Source organism: Eubalaena glacialis, unplaced genomic scaffold (assembly GCF_028564815.1).
Source record: "Eubalaena glacialis isolate mEubGla1 unplaced genomic scaffold, mEubGla1.1.hap2.+ XY scaffold_893, whole genome shotgun sequence".
Lineage (NCBI taxonomy): Eukaryota > Metazoa > Chordata > Mammalia > Artiodactyla > Balaenidae > Eubalaena > Eubalaena glacialis.
This window is the reverse complement of record NW_026871797.1, coordinates 5087-14624: the sequence shown is the minus strand read 5'-3', so window position 1 is coordinate 14624 and position 9538 is coordinate 5087. Positions and strand designations below refer to the sequence as shown.

The 9538-nt window shown below is 61.3% G+C and overlaps 1 non-coding gene across 1 annotated transcript; it reads right to left on the bottom strand.

Moving 5' to 3' along the window:
* Positions 1–3240: 3240 nt before the first annotated feature.
* Positions 3241–3323, bottom strand: TRNAL-CAG (transfer RNA leucine (anticodon CAG)). The gene has a single exon. It is a non-coding gene; the product is annotated as a tRNA-Leu (tRNA).
* Between the last annotated feature and the right edge of the window lie 6215 nt (positions 3324–9538).

The window sequence follows — 9538 nt, the reverse complement described above, 5'->3', positions numbered from 1 at the left end:
TTAAATGCATAAATAAAAACAACACACTAAATAAATAGGTGGAATACGAGCTCCCATATGATCCAGCCCTCCCCATCGTGGGTACACATCGGCAAAGGAGAGAAACTGTCATTTGCAGAGATCCATGCACCCCCACGTTCACAGCAGCACTACGGGCCACAGCCAAGACATGGACAAAACCCAAGTGCCCATCAACCGATGGCTGGCACAGGAAGACGTGGTACGTATGTACTGTGGAATATTACTCAGCCATACAAAAGAGTGAGATATTGCCATTTGCACCGATAAGGATGGACCTAGAGTATACTCCACTTAGCGACGTAAGTCAGGCAGAGAAGCACAAAGATATGTGGAATCTAAACCGTACTACAAACGGATGTATGTGCCAAAGAGCAACGGACTCACAGACATGGAAAACACACTGTTCGTTACCCAAGGGGAAAGTGTAGGGCAGGGAAGAATCCGGAGCTGCGATTAACAGAGGGGAAATACTATACATAAAGCACAGAAGCAACAAGGATTTGCCGTACAGCACAGGGAACTGTATTCATATGTCGTGATAACGTATAATGGAAAATAACCTGGAAAAGGACATATAACTGAATCACTTGGCTGTACACCTGAAAGTAACCCAGTATTGTAAATCAACCGTACTGCTACGAAAAGGAGACGAAGACGAAGGGGGAAAAAAGGAGGGCAACGGGACAGAGGCAAGGGCAGGATCCTTGACAACGTAGGATTTGGAAAGGATCGGGGGAAAAGTGGGGAGATAGGGGGTGGGATGGGGGTGTCTGTGGGAGTAGGGTGGAGGCTGAGGTGGTGGTGCCGGTGGTGCTGTCCCGAGGGCTGACGCTGTTGGTGGGAGCAGAGGTTCAGGGGAGGGGGTGGTGTTTGTCGTGCTGATGGTGGTGGTGGCAGTAGTGGTGGAGGAGCGGGCCGGTGTTGGAAACGTATTTCTGTCGAGGGTCAGAACATGAATCTAGAGTGCAGTCTGCGATGATAGTGTGGACTTCTTTTTGAACTCCTCGTGCAAGTGGACGCTTTGGGGACTCTCCAGGAAAATGGGATGTATCACTCCCAGAGGTGGCAACTTCCTTGCTCCTGGTTGTGCAAACATAGTATAACTTTCGCAGTGCGGGCAGAGTGAGGCAGAGAGCTTGGAAACGTGGCGAAAGGTGAAGAGGTTGGGCTGTGCGGGTGCCAGTGTGGGGTGTTCCTTACAGCGAGAAGCGTGACACAAGCGGGGTCGGGGTAAGGACGAGAGCAAGGACAAGGAAGGGGTCTGGGCGTAAGAGTGGCTGAGCCCGCAAGGTGTCAGGTCCTGGAGGCGTGGCTCCCGGGTGTGTGTGGGGTGGGGGCGTCTGCGTGGGAAGGACAGGGGCCGGAAGGTGCGGTGGTGAGCGAGCTGTTGCAGGACCGGTGCCTTGAGTGTGGCAGCGGGGAAGCCCAGCTCCGCTGTGGGGCTGCGGGAACCAAAAGGGGACGCTGCGGCTGCATGGGCCGGGAATCGAACCCGGGCCTCCCGCGTGGCAGGCGAGAATTCTACCACTGAACCACCCATGCACCGATGGCCGCCGGCGCCCGGCGCTGCCCCAGCGGCGCTCGCCGCCAACCGCCGGACCCTGGTCACTGCTCGCCCCGTGGGCATGTGCTCCATTTGAGCAGGAGGCCGACGGGCCACCTGAATGAGAGGCTCCGGGCACGCTGGCGACCCCAGGGCGCGAGGCGGTCGGAAGCACCGAGGGACGAGGGACGGAGGGACGCAGGCGTGCTCGGCCCGTCCCGCGCTTTCTCTGCCGTCCACGGCCGCCGCGAGACTGTCGGTGTCGCCAGAGGAAGCCAGGAGCCGAAGCGGCCTGGCCCGCGCCCGAATCCCAGTCAGGGCAGGCGAGGCGTGGCCGCTGCGGCTGAGCGCCGACGTTCCTCTCAGCAGCCGCCCGGCCCCGACGCACAGCCCCTCTGGCGGCTGGCTTTCTTGCTGGTGCGGGGCGTGCGAGGGCGGGCGGGGGCAGGGATCGGAGCTCGGGGCTGTGCAGGGACCGCGAGCGTGGGAGATGGACACCGGGCACCGCCGCCGCCGCCGCCGCCGCCGCCGCCGCCGTCGCCGAGCGGCGCTCAGGCCACAAGACCAAAGGTGTCTGAGCCTCGCTTCTGCGCTCTGGCCCACCCCTCTCCCGCGGGGTCCCGCTCTGCTGCGTTGGTTGTGAGGAGAAGCACTTGGGCAGACTGGCTGCTGGCTCGCGGACAGCCCGGTGAGGGAGGGAGCGCGCCAGGGTGTGGTTGGGTCCGGCCGGAGCAGCGGCTTCCCCGAGGGACTTGCGCTGTGGCGCCGAGGTGGGTGGCCCGGGCTGGGGGCCGGACGTCTGTGGTGGGTGACAGGGCATCCAGGGCTTCCGCTCACTACTCACTGGAGCACCGTTCCCGGGAGCGACTCCTGCGCCAGGCCCCGTGCAGGGAGGGCCCCCTGTTGGCTGGCCAGCAGGAGGCTGGGCTGCACGCGGCCCGGCAGGCAGGCAGGCAGGCAGGCAGGCAGGCAGGCAGGTAGGCAGGTGTGGTCCGGCCAAGGTCCCAAGGCGAAAAAGCACCGAGGGCACGCACCACAGGCCGGCAAGACGGTGTGGCTGTGGAGGGAATGGAATGGGCAGGCGGGCCGTTGGGGCTGGTGGGAAGGACAGGATGTTGGAAAGAGGGAGAGCTGCTGGTGGCGGAAGTGGAAGAAAGGCTGTGAGAGCGAGTCCGCTGTTCACCGGGCCGAAGTCGGAGGGCGGGCCAGGCGTGGACGGGCTTTCCACACGCGGCCGTTCTGCGTGTGGCGGTGGGGGCGGGGTGGAGCGTGGGAGTGGGAGTGGGAGGGAGGGACGAAGGCAGGCAGGCAGGCAGGCAGGCAGGCAGGCAGGCAGGCAGGAAAACCAGCAGCAGCAGCAGCAGCCGCAAGCAGGTGAGGAAAGATGGGCTGCGAAGGACTGAAGGTTTTTCTGGTGGGGGTGCAGGTAGGAGGGGGCTTAGGAGCTGGCCCCTGGGGAGGGCGTTTGTCCGGAAAGCCAGTCGCCGGAGGGTTCCTAGTGCGCCGTTTCTGCCAGGCCCGCGGCCGTGGCTGAGAAGGTCCCGCGTCTGAGAGGCGTGGATGTCCGGGCCGGAGTTTGGAGAGGCCGCAAGAGTGCAGGGCGCGAACGGACTGGAAGGCAGTAAAGCGCTGCCATAGGGCCGGGTGCGTTTGTCGGGCGGGCCAAAAGGCTGGCTTGTCAGGAGTGGGATTCGAACCCACGCCTCCAGGGGAGACTGCGACCTGAACGCAGCGCCTTAGACCGCTCGGCCATCCTGACGGCGGGCCTGGGCGTGCGCGTGGCCGCTGGGCTGGCTGGGACCCGACGCGACGCGAACCCCGGTGCCCTTGGCGGGGCGCGGTGCTCCGCGCCAGGCGCGCGGCCGTCCGGGTGAGCGACAGAACGGGCGCGCGGCGGCCGACGGGGAGCACGGCCAGACGACGCGCCTGGCTGCGCCGCGGTGGCGCCCTCGCCCACCCCTGGCCCCGGACGCAGCCGGGCCGCGTCGGGCCAGCCCCTGCCGCCGACCCCCACCCGCGCGTCTCCTCGCCGGCCATGGCCCGGCGCGCGCCCACCCCCTCCTCGCAGCCTTGCTTTCCGTCTCGGGCCCCCTCCACCCGGCGCGATCCCCGCGTCGGAGGCAGTAGGCAGCGCGCACTCGGAGTTTTCAGGGCCACGCGGGTCCGGGTCCCTGTCGGGGTCGGGGGCTGCTGCTTTGGAGGACGCGGTTGGTGTGGCGTTGGGTCGGGTCGGGTCGGGCACGAGCCGGGCGCCCGTGGTGGGCAGGGGGCCGGAGGGCAGGGGGAGGCGTCGGCAGGCAGCCCGAGAGCGGCCGGGCGCGGGGGCGGTGGCCGCCGTCCTCGTTAGTATAGTGGTGAGTATCCCCGCCTGTCACGCGGGAGACCGGGGTTCGATTCCCCGACGGGGAGGCAACACGCCCTCTTTTGGTGGCTGGCGCCGCTCTCTGTCCTGCCGCCTGGCTCCCAAGGGCCCTTCTTCTCCTCCCTCCGCCCTCCGCCCTCCAGCGAGGCGCAGGGCGCCAGCGCGTGCCCAGCCTGCCCACCCTCGCCCCCCTCCAGCCACCCAGCCCTTCCTCCTCGCCGGGCGCTCAGTCGCCAGGGCCGAGCGACGGCCTCCTCTGGACCCCACAAGCGCCCGATGACATTGCGGCCCGCCCCAAGTGGCTGTCTCAGGGGGCTCCTTGCGTCGCGACGCACAGCTGCGCAGCTATGCACAGCGGCATAGGTGCACAGCTGCCGGGACGGGTGGGAGGCGGATGAGTGCCGTCCCCCTGTCGGTGCGGGGAGTGGCCTGGCCCAGCGCCCGGTGGAGAAGGGCTTTGGCGAGCCGGGGGCTGGAAGACGCGTGCCCCGGGGGCGGGGGCGGGCCGCGGCGTGGAGCGGAGGGCCCTGGAGCAGCAAGGCAGCGAGAGCGCCCCCCTGAGGCGGTCGGGCCGGTGGCCGAGGGCAGCTTCGTAGGGCTGGCGCGGGTGGGGCGCCGGGGAGCCTTGGTGGCGCCTGTGACGTCACAGAGCTGCCGGCCGGCGGGGCGTCGGGGCAGGGCTGCTCCAAGCGGCGGCGGCGGCGGCGGCGGCGGCTGAGGAGGAGGAGGAGGAGGAGGACGAGGAGGAGGACGAGGAAGAGAAAGGGGAGTAGGAGGAGGAAGAGAAGGAGGAGGAGGAGGAGGAGGAGGAGGAGGAGGAGAAGGAGGAGAAGGCGGCGGCGACGAGAGTGCGCTCGGGCGAGCCCGGTGCCGGCGTCTCGGGGCGGCCCGGGCTGTGCAGCGTTGGTGGTATAGTGGTGAGCATAGCTGCCTTCCAAGCAGTTGACCCGGGTTCGATTCCCGGCCAACGCAGCGGGCTGACCTTTTACCGAGCTCCACGGGCGGCCGGCCGGCCGGGGGCCTGTGAGGGAGAGCTGGGAGCAGGGAGCTAGCTGGCCCCAGCGGCTTTTCTTGTGTGTGCGAGAAGCAGGCGCGCAGTGTTCTGAGGGCGCTGCAAGCAGGAAGGACGGTAGGACACGTGGATTGCCAGGGGCGGCGCGTGGCTGGACTTGGAAAGGCCGGGTCTTGGCGCCAAGGTGGCGCCGAGCGGGTGCTATGGGTCCAGCAGGAGCAGTGGTAGAGCCTGACGCTCCCTGGTGGTCTAGTGGTTAGGATTCGGCGCTCTCACCGCCGCGGCCCGGGTTCGATTCCCGGTCAGGGAAGCCTTTCTTCTGCCTCTCTACCTCCCACCGTCCACATCCCACTTTTAGGCCACGCTTGCTCCGCGGCCTCGGCGCCCCGACAAGAGCCGCCCGGTGCCCTGCACCTCCAGCCCAAGCCCTGCCAGGCAACCTCCACCCTCCCTCCCCGGCCAAACCTTTTGGCCGCACTGGCGCGCGCCCACTCGAGGCCTTCGACGTCCCGTGTCTTCCTTTTCGGACGCTTGCCTCAGCCCCAAACACGAGTGGCCGGGGCCGCGCCTCTCGCCGCCGTGGCCGTGGCCACGAGCAAACGCCCCCGCCTGTGTCTGGACTCTCCATCAGCACTGCTTTTCCCCCACGGCGACAGCGGCGGCAGCGCCGACGGCGACGGCGGTGTCACACGCGGTGCCTTCTAACAAAGCCGGATCCCCTGTGGAAAGGAGCACCGGTGGGCAGACGGGTGCTTCGCACCACCGCAGCAGGTTTCCTGAACGCCCTTGCCGGTGCCGTGGGGGTGGCTGACAGTGTGGGATGAAGGTGTTTGTGGCCGCGGTCGGTGGCCACCCCACGCGGGTTAGGGAACGGAGCAGAAGGACCCCATGGAGAGAGGGCGGCGGTGGGCCGCGTGCTGGGAGGTGCGAGGAAGGGCCTGGGGTGTCTGGGTGGAGCGCGGGCAGGAGCGGGAGGTGTTGGGCTGGCGGGGACCTGGCCCGGGAGAGCGGCTGGCCACTCAGGCAGGGGCTCAGCAGAAGCTTGGGGGTGGTGGCAGCACCTGGCCCGGCACGTGTGTACGGGTGGGTCAGATCAGGGGCCGGGGTGGGCCTGGAGTAGGAGTGCGTCTGAGGAGCACTGGCGGAAGTGAGACTTCCGGGCAGGACATGTGACAGTCGGGCCTGGGATACAAGGGGAAGGTGGCGGGGAGAGGGGTCCGAGCCGGCAGGCTGGGGGGAAGGGCGGGGTGTGTGAGTGGGCTGTGGGGCGAGGAAGACGGTGGGAGAGGACCCCTTCGCGGTGGGGTGGCGGGTGAGCGCGCCAGACTGGTGTGCTGTGCGGCAAGGTGGTCAGGCTAACCAGTGGGTTGGGACTGGGGGCGGTGGGTAGGAGGCAGGCAAGAGAAGAGCAGAAACGGAGCGCGCCTCAGGGGCTAGGCGGGGTCCGAATGGGGTGGGGGCATTCTACTGCCCCAGAGACATATACATCACCTCTCATCGGGAGAAACCATCCGGTCTCAGGTGTGTGTGGCGGCGGGGGTGGGGGGAGGAGGGGTTGAGGTTGAAAGAGGCCAAAGGAGAGGTCCCCTATGATCCAGCAATCCCACTCCTGGGTACGTACCCGGCAATGACGAAACAAGAGTGCAAAAAGGCACAAGCACCTCCACGTTCACAGCGGCACTATTTGCAGTAGCCAAGACACGGGAAAAAACCCAAGTGCCCGTCAACGGGTGGCTAGTACAAGAAGAGGTGGTATATATGTACTATGGGATATTACTCAGCCATTAATAAAAAAGAATGAAATATTGCCATTTGCCGCAACAAGAATGCTCCCAGAGAATATTACACTTAGTGAAGTAGGTCCGACAGAGAAGCACAAAGATATGTGGAATCTAAAAAGTACTACCAATGAATCTATGTGCAAAACAGAAACAGACTCACAGACCTAGAAGACACAGTGATGGTTACCCGAGGTAAAAAGGAGGGGTGGAGGGATAAATTAGGAGCTCGATGAACAGATACACAGTACTTCATATAAAGGAGATAAGCAACAAGGATTTCCAGAATAACGCAGGGAGTGATAGTCAATATCCTGCAATAACCTGTAGTGGAAATCAATCTGAAACAATATTAGACATGGAAAACAGTATCCCCCTTGCTGTACACCTGAAACTAACTCAATATTGTTAATCAACTCTTCTTCTTAAACCACGAGTACTAGTACTTATAAGTAAGTAAGTAAGTAAATAAATAAAAACAACGACCAAAATAAACAGGAGAAACATGAGCCATCAGATGATCCAGCAATCCCCGTCGTGGGTACACATCCGCCAAAGAGAAAAACTGTTGTTTGAAGAGATCCACGCACCCCCGTGTTTGCAGCAGCACTGTGTGCCGCAGCCAAGACATAGAAAAAACCCATGTGCCCATCAACAGTTGGCTGACAGGAAAAGATGCGGTATATATGTACTGTGGAATATTACTCAGCCATTTCAGAAAACGAAATATTGCCATTTGCCACAATAAGGATGGTCCTAGAGAACATTACACTTAGCGAAGTAAGTCTGACAGAGAAGCACAAACATACGTGGAATCTAAAACATAATAGAAAAGAAGGTATGTGCAAAAGAGAAACAGACTCACAGACATAGGAAACACACTGATGGTTCCCCGAGGAGAACGGGAGGGGTGGAGGCATAAATTAGGAGCTGCGATGAACAGATACACCGTACTTCATATAAAAGACATAAGCAACAAGGATTTCCAGAATAACACCGGGAATGATATTCAATATCCTGTAGTAAACTGTAATGGAAAGCAATCTGAAACAATATTAGACATGGAAGACAGTATCCGCTTTGCTGTGCACCTGAAACTAACTCAATATCGTTAATCAACTTTTCTTCCAAAATTACAGCTACTAGTTCTTATAAGTAAATGAATAAGTAAATATTAAATGCATAAATAAAAACAACACACTAAATAAATAGGTGGAATACGAGCTCCCATATGATCCAGCCCTCCCCATCGTGGGTACACATTGGCAAAGGAGAGAAACTGTCATTTGCAGAGATCCATGCACCCCCACGTTCACAGCAGCACTACGGGCCACAGCCAAGACATGGACAAAACCCAAGTGCCCATCAACCGGTGGCTGGCACAGGAAGACGTGGTACGTATGTACTGTGGAATATTACTCAGCCATACAAAAGAGTGAGATATTGCCATTTGCACCGATAAGGATGGACCTAGAGTATACTCCACTTAGCGACGTAAGTCAGGCAGAGAAGCACAAAGATATGTGGAATCTAAACCGTACTACAAACGGATGTATGTGCCAAAGAGAAACGGACTCACAGACATGGAAAACACACTGTTCGTTACCCAAGGGGAAAGTGTAGGGCAGGGAAGAATCCGGAGCTGCGATTAACAGAGGGGAAATACTATACATAAAGCACAGAAGCAACAAGGATTTGCCGTACAGCACAGGGAACTGTATTCATATGTCGTGATAACGTATAATGGAAAATAACCTGGAAAAGGACATATAACTGAATCACTTGGCTGTACACCTGAAAGTAACCCAGTATTGTAAATCAACCGTACTGCTACGAAAAGGAGACGAAGACGAAGGGGGAAAAAAGGAGGGCAACGGGACAGAGGCAAGGGCAGGATCCTTGACAACGTAGGATTTGGAAAGGATCGGGGGAAAAGTGGGGAGATAGGGGGTGGGATGGGGGTGTCTGTGGGAGTAGGGTGGAGGCTGAGGTGGTGGTGCCGGTGGTGCTGTCCCGAGGGCTGACGCTGTTGGTGGGAGCAGAGGTTCAGGGGAGGGGGTGGTGTTTGTCGTGCTGATGGTGGTGGTGGCAGTAGTGGTGGAGGAGCGGGCCGGTGTTGGAAACGTATTTCTGTCGAGGGTCAGAACATGAATCTAGAGTGCAGTCTGCGATGATAGTGTGGACTTCTTTTTGAACTCCTCGTGCAAGTGGACGCTTTGGGGACTCTCCAGGAAAATGGGATGTATCACTCCCAGAGGTGGCAACTTCCTTGCTCCTGGTTGTGCAAACATAGTATAACTTTCGCAGTGCGGGCAGAGTGAGGCAGAGAGCTTGGAAACGTGGCGAAAGGTGAAGAGGTTGGGCTGTGCGGGTGCCAGTGTGGGGTGTTCCTTACAGCGAGAAGCGTGACACAAGCGGGGTCGGGGTAAGGACGAGAGCAAGGACAAGGAAGGGGTCTGGGCGTAAGAGTGGCTGAGCCCGCAAGGTGTCAGGTCCTGGAGGCGTGGCTCCCGGGTGTGTGTGGGGTGGGGGCGTCTGCGTGGGAAGGACAGGGGCCGGAAGGTGCGGTGGTGAGCGAGCTGTTGCAGGACCGGTGCCTTGAGTGTGGCAGCGGGGAAGCCCAGCTCCGCTGTGGGGCTGCGGGAACCAAAAGGGGACGCTGCGGCTGCATGGGCCGGGAATCGAACCCGGGCCTCCCGCGTGGCAGGCGAGAATTCTACCACTGAACCACCCATGCACCGATGGCCGCCGGCGCCCGGCGCTGCCCCAGCGGCGCTCGCCGCCAACCGCCGGACCCTGGTCACTGCTCGCCCCGTGGGCAT